The 9,034-nt window shown below is 40.9% G+C and overlaps 1 non-coding gene across 1 annotated transcript; it reads left to right on the top strand.

The window, feature by feature from the left end:
- Positions 1-6,893: 6,893 nt before the first annotated feature.
- LOC132016942 (small nucleolar RNA U3) lies at positions 6,894-7,101 on the top strand. The gene has a single exon (XR_009404065.1). It is a non-coding gene; the product is annotated as a small nucleolar RNA U3 (small nucleolar RNA).
- Positions 7,102-9,034: the final 1,933 nt, after the last annotated feature.

Genomic DNA, 9,034 nt, shown 5'->3' with positions numbered 1-9,034 from the left:
TATTTGTGATTTCTCATGGAAATGTCTTCTCTTAAGTTCAAGCACTGTCATTTGTCACTACAGCCGTGTTATGCTGAATGTCTTACACAATTACATATGTTTATGACTTCTTATTTTCCCTACAGCACAGGCCTGTAATTTCTTCTCAAGCGTTGTCTTATTGAACTAATAGCAGTTCTTTTCAAATCAATTGAAATGCAGAAGTAACAAATTCTGAAGCATGCACTGTAGGAGCCTTGAAACGCTGTAGATAAACCGGTACAGCATAAAACAAAGGACAACTCCTCTGCTCGTGGAATGGGTGACATTTCACATAAGGAGAAGGAGAATAAATATACTCAAGTGATGAATGACATCTTGATCTTTTCCACACATTCACTTAAAAAAAAAAAAATATATATATATATATATATATATATATATTCTCCACTAGTTGCTTGCAGTTGATGTAACCTTAGCATAAAAAATTCCCTGTTATAACTCTTCTTGAAAATTACTCTGTAACATCTCTCTGAAGATGTTACACTCCGTAACATCTTTCAGAGTCTCCTTGACAGATGCTTTCCTAGATGCAGTGCTAATGATGTCAATAAACTCTAAGGGTTCCAGAAAGGGATGTTGCTGCACAGATGCTTCCATATTGTGTGACACTTCCAATTCTAGCAAACTCGATTGGTCAGTTCTTTGATCTATCACCCTTTCAGACACTTCAGGACCATGTCATCATTATACTTCTGAAATCAATTGGAAATCTCCTTTGATAATGCTTTATGATTTTCAACAAAGCACTGATTTTTCCAGCCCTCATTTTCTTTTTTTTTTTTTTAAGATTTTATTTATTTATTTATTTGTCAGAGAGAAAGAGAGAGAGAGCACACAAGTAGACAGAGGCAGGCAGATAGAGAGGAAGGGAAGCAGGCCCCCTGCTGAGCAGAGAGCCCGATGTGGGACTCCATTCCAGGACCCTGGGATCATGACCTCAGCCGAAGGCAGGGGCCCAGCCCACTGAGCCACCCAAGTGTCCCCAGCTCTCATTTTCTATTTCTTCAAAAGGAGAAGGTTGGCTAAGTATTTCCAACTTTCCTTAGAGCTTGAGTTCTCTTTAGTTATTAGGATTCATCAATGTCAAGTGCTTGAAAGTTTCGAATGATTTCATATTTGCATATTTCATAAAATACCTCAACATGGAAAAAATAATTTTAAAATTGTGAGTAAATACCATGGCAGATTATGTAAAATAAGTAGACTCAACTTTGAATGAACCCACACATCTTAATTCGGTGTAATTAATATTATAGTAATTGCTTGTTCTTCTGTTGGGTCCCCCCATATTGGGTACCCCAATAATGGGTCCGTGATTAAAGGAGCGAGACTGATACAAAGTGAAGGTCAAGCAAACCTTTACTTCACGCCAATCATCAAGAATCAGACCAACCGTCAAACGGACCAACGGACTTACAGAGGACGACCACTCCCTGCTTTCCAGACTAACTTTTATAGAGCAAAGGCCATGTGGTTGGGCCTGGCCACACACATGTGGCTAATTGAATTACAATTCACCCCACAGTAGCCATGGAAACTAGCCCATCACCTTGGTAGCTAGGAGACAGTATGCGCCCCCACCGATTGAATATCTCCACCTGGCCTGACCCACCCTTGTACTTGGACTTTGTTATGAGGGACTGGTTTCCCGGACTTGCTTTTAAATAAGATCCCCTGGTGGGGGGCAAGGTCAATTTAAGTTTTACAACAAAATGGCAGTTCAACTGGGGTGGGGCCGCTCGGGCTGAATAGGCCCTTACACTTCATTTGTGTATCTCAGCTTCAGAGCTTAAGATATTAGGAGTTTTCTAAGAAGGAGACAGTATATGTAGGAAATTTATGTGTACCTCTTGTTGAAAGCACTGCCAACAACTTCAAAATTTGGCATATACCTTAAGGGGATATGAAGACTAGATGTCTTCATTTGACTCCTGAAACAACCAATGTCTTCCTACAACCCCATATATATGCTAAAATCTCTTGCTGTTCCTGCACTGGGATCTTCTGTCCCAGGGCCAATCCTGGATTCTCAGCCTCTTGCTACAGTCATCAACTGTCTCCAGGGCAAACGTATCCTTGGTACCATTCAGTACTCCCTCTAAGGCCATCAACTGTTACCTATTTTGGTGCAGTCCCCCACCTGTGTGCACCCCCCAACCCCAGATACTGTGTTATGCTTTCTTTTCAAATTCATATCAGAATCTTTAGTCAAATATATACTTTGCCTTGTTTACTATGAATTTCTGGGCGATAAATTAGTGAATCAACTTTCAAATGCATATTTTACCTTATTTACTCTTAATGTCCCACATGGTCCAGAGATCATTTTTCAAAGAAAAGGAAAAAGAGGGGCATCAGGTTGACTCAGTTGATAGAGCATGTGGCTCTTGATCTCAGGGTCATGAGTTTGAACCCCAAGTTGGGCAGAGAGCTAACTTTAAAAAATAAAAATAAGCAGTTTTTGTGACTGACTTCCATCAATATGGGAGCCCTGACACTATAAAACATTAATGTTAATACATCGCATGGGATTGCAATAAACAAAATCTTCAAGTAGTCCATAGTAAAACGTATGCTAAAACCAGGATGCAATAGCAAGAAGCTTGGAGATTGTACTGCCCTGAAGGTAAATATATCAGTATATCAGTTGATCAAAGACAAAACCTTTGGCTAGTTCCACAGAGACTTGAACCTTGAACCTCAGATTCCTAAACAAGGAAAGATCTTTGAAAAAAGCTATAGTTCCCAAGATGGTGGTTCCTGTAGGCTCCTAGTAGAAGCATAAAAATATCCACAGTTTAGGCCTGTAGGATCCCCAAAGATAAATACATATAATCTCAGCCATTGCCAAACGTCAATGACCTACAATCGGAACAACAGGCAGATTTAGACTTCCATGGTCTTCAGATACTGGAATTATAAAATCAAAATAATAGAATACCTTTGCATGAAATTTTAAATTGAATTGCAAAAGTGGTCAAGCCATTAAGAGACCGGCTACCAAAAGTGGGAATTTTTGAAATAGAATTAGAGTGTACTTGGGGTAAGCATCTGTCTGCCTTTGGCTCAGGTCATCATCTCAGTGCCCTGGGATCCAGACCCCTGATGGGCTCCCTGCTCAGCCAGGAGCCTGCTTCTTTCTCTCCCTCTGCAACCCTGCCCTCCTGCTCTCTTGCACTCTCTCAAATAAATAAAAATCCTGATTTTTTAAATAAATCCTGATTATTTGAGAGAGAGAGAGCGAGAGCATGAGCTGGGGGAGAGGCAGATGGAGAGGGAGAGAGGAAGACTTCCAGCTGAGCAGGGAGCCTGACACAGAGCTCAGTCCAGGACCTGAGCCGAAGGCAGACGCTTAACTGACTAAGCCACCAGGTGCCCCTCAAACAAACAAAATCTTAAAAAAAAAAAAAAAAAAAAAAAAAAAAAAAGGGATGCCTAGGTGGTTCAGTTGGTTAAGCGGCTGCCTTCAGCTCAGGTCGTGATCCCAGTATCCTGGGATCGAGTCCCACATCGGGCTCCTTGCTTGGCAGGGAGCCTGCTTCTCCCTCTGCCTCTGGCTGCCATTCTGTCTGCCTGTGCTCGCTCTCTCTCTCCCTCTCTCTTGGACAAATAAATAAACAAAATCTTTAAAAAAAAAAAATAGAGTGTTCATGAAAATATATATTAAGACATTTTAAAATTTCTTAAAGCCATTGGTTAAATAGCAGATTAAGCACAGATGTTAAGGATGCAATGGAAGTTGAATCTAAACAAATCACCCAAAATGTCATCCAAGAAAAGGGTATGAACATTTTGAAAGTGGGACTGAGAAACATGGAAAATAGAATAACAAAGCTAATTTATGGATTTCCGGGCAATAAATTAGTGAGAACAGAGAAGAAATCGCTGGTAACTTAATAGATAATAATGTTCCACTTCCGAAAAAAAGATATAGATCCATAAACACCCAAAACATTTATCACAAGCTTGTAAGTAAAACATTCTACACCTACTTTATATAAACTCTAGGACACAAAGGAATACTTTACAAGCAACTTAGGAGAAAAAAATAATTGGAAATGAATGACCACCTGACTGAAGATTGTCCAGCAACAATTCAGGTTAGAAAACAAATTGATCAACATCTTCCAAGTGCCAAAAGAATCTATTAATTTGGAATTAGAAAATGATGAAGGATAATTGGAAGGCCGGCCCAGACAGACAAGGGCCCCCACCCTGAAAATAAATCACCCTTAAAAGGATTTTACACTGTAAGGGCCTATTTAGCTAGAGCGATTCCATCTGGGTTAAACAGTGATTTTGTTGCAGTAAAACTTAAACTGACCCTGCCCCACCCCCCCAAGGTAACTTACTTAAAAGCAAGCCCAGGAAACGAGTCCCAGGTAACAAAGCCCAAATACAAGGGTGGGTCATGCCAGAGGGAGACATCCAATCAGTGGGGGGGTGCATACTGTCTCCCTAGCTACCAAGGAGTATGGGCCCTGCCCTTTGGGCACCTTCTGGGCGCCAATTCTGACCAAGGTGATAGGCTAGTTCAAATAGCTACTATGGGGTGAATTGTAATTCAATTGGCCACCTGTGTGTGACCTAACATGACTGTGAGGCTTTCTCTGTGTGTTACAATCTCATTGGCCACCTGTGTGTGGCCAGGGCCAACCACATGACCTTTGCTCTATAAGAGTTAGTCTGTAAGGCAGGGAGGGGTCACCTTTTTGTAAGAGACTGCCCTGACTGTTCAATTTGATTCTCAATGCTTGGCATGAAATAAAGCTTTGCTTGACCTTTGCTTTGTATCAGTCTCGCTCCTTTAATCAAGGACCCACTATTGGGGGACCTTACAACACTACCTAAAAGGAGCCCTCCACCCTTTCCCACATGATAGATAGATGATAAAAACCTGATTGAATGACCGGTGCTTAATCAGAGAAAAGCCCTCCAATAAGCCCATAAAAACCCCTAGACTTAGAAACTCCAATTGTAACCCTCTTGGGTCCTCCTCCGTCTTCAAGAGTTTTGTACTCTCATTCAATGTACTTTACTACTGTTCAGTAAAACCTTGCTTTGCTGCCCGCCTGGTCTTCATTTTTCAGAGCAGCAGGACCAAGAACCTTGGGCACGAAGGAGAAGGAAATCCTGTAACAAAAACATTGACCCACTCTGAATTTGTGAAATTATCTTTCAAGAATGAAGGCAGGGTGACCTGGATGGCTCAGTCAGTTGGGGTGCTGGACGCTTGATTTTGGCTCAGGTCATGATCTCGAGAGTCCTGGAGTCCAGCCCCATCTTTGGCTTCTGCTGGTGCCCCTTTCCCTGCTTGTGAGCATGTGCACTCTCTCTCAGATATTAAAAAAGAATGAGGGCAGAACAAATCTGTTTTGAGATTAATATTTGGGAAAATCTGCCACAGATCTTCACCAAAAGGATTTTTTTTTTTTTTTGAACCAAAAGAACTGTAAAAAGATGACTTCAGAAAGAAAAAAAAAATCTTGGAACAAAGGCTTGAGATCTGGTGAGTAATAGCAAGGAAACTGGTGAACTTGTGGGTAACATTAAGTAAACATTATTTATATGAAATAAAAATGTTATGATGTATCATTTGTGTGTTTTAAAGGACTAAATGAAAATACCGAATAATAAGTTATGAGTTAGGAGTAGAGGGTTTAAAGGTGTTCTAAAGACTGTAATTCAGCAGAGGAACAGATAATGAACTATAGACTTGTTGGTATAAGCAGGCATGGTAAACTTTTCAAGAATAACTAGTAAACGAATGGGAATAGTATGTAGACCTTAAAATTTGTAGAGAGGTAAAATGAAATTAAAAAAATGACACTTTTAATTTTTGTAAAGAGAAAGCAAAACAGCAAATCATTGAAAAAGCAAACAAACTTTTAATTTTTGTAAAGAAAAAATGAAAAAGCAAATCATTGAAAAAGCATATACACAGCAAAAAGACGATAGAAACGAATTCTAATATGTGCTTAGACTAAAATTCCAGTTAAAATTCAGAGATTGTCAGATTGTTATAAAAAAGAATGTCCAGACTTTCTAGGGCTGTCCATAAATGAATAATGGGTACTCTTCTTACTCTCTCACCATATACAACTATGAAATTTCCAAAATACATGAAGCAGTTATTTGTAGGCATTGAGCAGTAGCACTGATCTGTGGTCCTTAAGAAAATGGAAATATGTGAGGTAAGCTCCATATTCAACCCCATGTTCTGCCTGGGCACCTCGCTAAACCATGGGGCAAGGAGGTAGAGCTTCAGCAGAACAAGAGGCAGGGTTCTAGACTATTGTAGTGACTGTAATGAGTGAGGCAGGTTAGAAGAAAGGAAAGATCTGCACCAAAAAGCAGCTCCAAAGTTATGCAAAGGGATTCCTTTAATGGATGTCCCCGTCTTTGACTGAATGCTAAGTTGCACGTGCTGGAGTAAACATCCAGGAGACCTGGGAGAAAAAAACAGCCCCTAGTGGATTCTAAGAACAGAGACTCACAGAGTCCTAGAGATCAGAGTTCTAAGTAAAGAAAGTAGATGTTGCTGTTTAACTCTGGGCTTTGAGTTTGGATCTCAAATCTCTCATGCCTAAGGAACAGGGCTCCTTTCGCTGTAGAATAAGGGAACTCTGGATTAGCCCTAAAAAGTAAAAAAAAAAAAAAAAGAAAGAAAGAAAGAAAGAAAGAAAAAGGAAAAGAAAGAAACTCCAACAAGATCAGGCTAATCCAAATTAAAAATTAATTTACTTCTAGAAAAAGAAAAGTCCTAACATTTTTTAAAGGAAGACAACCAAATCTAGCTCTACAATAGAGTGTCCACAATGTACAACATTCAGTAAAACTTAAAAAGTTGCAAAACTCTACTGTGAGGGATCGTTTCTATAGTTCGTTACTAGAGAAGTTTCTCTGAACGGGTAGAGTTCCTGAAACCAGGAGGAGGAGGAGGCACAGAGTCCCCTTTCTCGAGCGTGAAGCGGACCCTGGGTATTCTTTTTGCAACTGCGCTTGGTCACTGATGATCAGTCTTCTTCAAAGAAGCTAGAGGGAATGGATGCTGTCTGAGCAAAAAACAAAACAAACAAACAAAAAACCCCTTATTAGTTGTGAGAGGGAGGGGAATATGATAAGTCACCAGGGAGGAGACAAATAATAGAAACCTATTTAAAGATGGCAGAGATCTTTAAAGATCTTATTTATTTGTTTGCTTGTTTGTCTGTGTGACAGAGAGCAAGAGAGCACACACGTGGGGAGAGGGAGAAGCAGGCTCCCTGTCCTGAGGACAGAGATTTTTAAAGGACATCAGAATCGGGGTGCTTGGGTGGCTCAGTCAGATAGATGAAGCATCTGCCTCCAGCTCAGGTCACGATCCCAGGGTCCTAGGATCCAGCCCCGCATTGGGCTCCCAACTTCCCTGTCTCCTCCTGCTGCTCCCCCAGTTTGTACTCTCTCTGTCAAATTAGTAAATAAAACCTTTAAAAAAATAATAAAGGACCTCAGAATAGCTATTATAAGTATGTGAACTCCTTGGGAGTATAAACCATGCCTTCTCCCAAGGAGGCAGTATAGACTAAAGGCTAAGAGTATAAGCTCTGGCATCAAGCATCTATACCTGGGTTCAAATCTCAGATCTGTCATTTGATACTTACGTAAAATTTGGAAAGGTATTTAAGTCATTCAAGCCCTGGTGACTTAACCTTAAAATGGGAAAAAGAGTATCTTTTTCCTAAAGTTATCCAGGATTAAGTGAGATAATGTATAAGGAGTATCTAACACATGAGTAAGCGCTCTGTAAATGTTATCTATTATTATATATACCATAGCACAGACTGGCTTATTCTGCATGTTTAATATTTTGAATAAAGAAAGGAATGCATGACCTCAGAAGTCATCATCAAGCCCAGTGGCATTCAAATCTGGTCTGAATGTTAGAAACCAGCTAGGGTAGGATTACTGCACATTATGTTGTCAAATCCACTCAAGGCATCAAGCAGGTGACCAAATGGAGAAGGGGTAACCAACACCTGTGGTCTGGCCTCTTGCAATGAGAAAACAGCCGAGAGCACGAGACGAATTGAGCCTACTCAACTGTCTGGAGCCACTTTTGGGAGAACTGAGGGCCAAATGTGCCCCACCTGGCTGGAAGCACCTGGTGTATCTGCTGCTCTCTGTTACTGATTAACAGTAGGCATCCCTTTTGCCACACCCTCTTGCTCAAACACAATTAAATTTTTAAATAGCATGACTTTAGGAAGAACTGGACAAAGTGCAGGTAGGAGGTCATGGATCAGGTGGGAATTGGCGGGGTATAGGTAGCAATGATAGTTGGGAATCAGAAAACACTTTGTACCCATGTACTTTGACAAAGAATCAGATCCGAGTTCTGCCCCTAGAGTGGAAGAAGATAGGGAGACTTCAGAACTAGGTGTGAGAAACTGTTAAAATCCCACACTCAGGATTAAAACCAACTCACATGGAATCTGAACTTTTTGTGTTACAAACTCTAGCCCTCATGGAATCTCCTTTGGTCCTGCCCAAGAGAGGTCAACCTCAGAAGCAGAGTAGGATTGTGAGGAGGGCACTAGAGACGCAAGTAGGGACTTCAGGTTTAGTCTGGGCTTTAACACTAGCTCTCTGTGTACATTTTCTGATCTTCTAGGCCTTTTCCAAAGTGTCTCCCCAGCATTTTATTTTATTTTTTAAAAAAGACTTTATTATTTATTTATTTATTTGGCAGAGAGGATCACAAGTAGGCAGAGGGGCAGGAAGAGAGAAAGGGGAAAGCAGGCTTCTCACCGAGCAGAGAGCCCAATGCGGGACTCAATCCCAGGACCCTGGGATCGTGACCCGAACCCAAGGCAGAGGCTTTAACCCACTGAGCCACCCAGGCGCCCCTCCCCAGCATTTTAACAGGTGTTATTGAAAAAAGGGATCTGGTTAACCAATATCTCTCAGACTATCATATGTGAACCACCAGTGATAGATGAGTTGACTCTAG

This window comes from Mustela nigripes, chromosome 4 (genome assembly GCF_022355385.1).
Source record: "Mustela nigripes isolate SB6536 chromosome 4, MUSNIG.SB6536, whole genome shotgun sequence".
Classification (NCBI taxonomy): domain Eukaryota; kingdom Metazoa; phylum Chordata; class Mammalia; order Carnivora; family Mustelidae; genus Mustela; species Mustela nigripes.
Note: the sequence above shows the minus strand (reverse complement) of the source record. Positions and strands in the feature narration are given on the sequence as shown.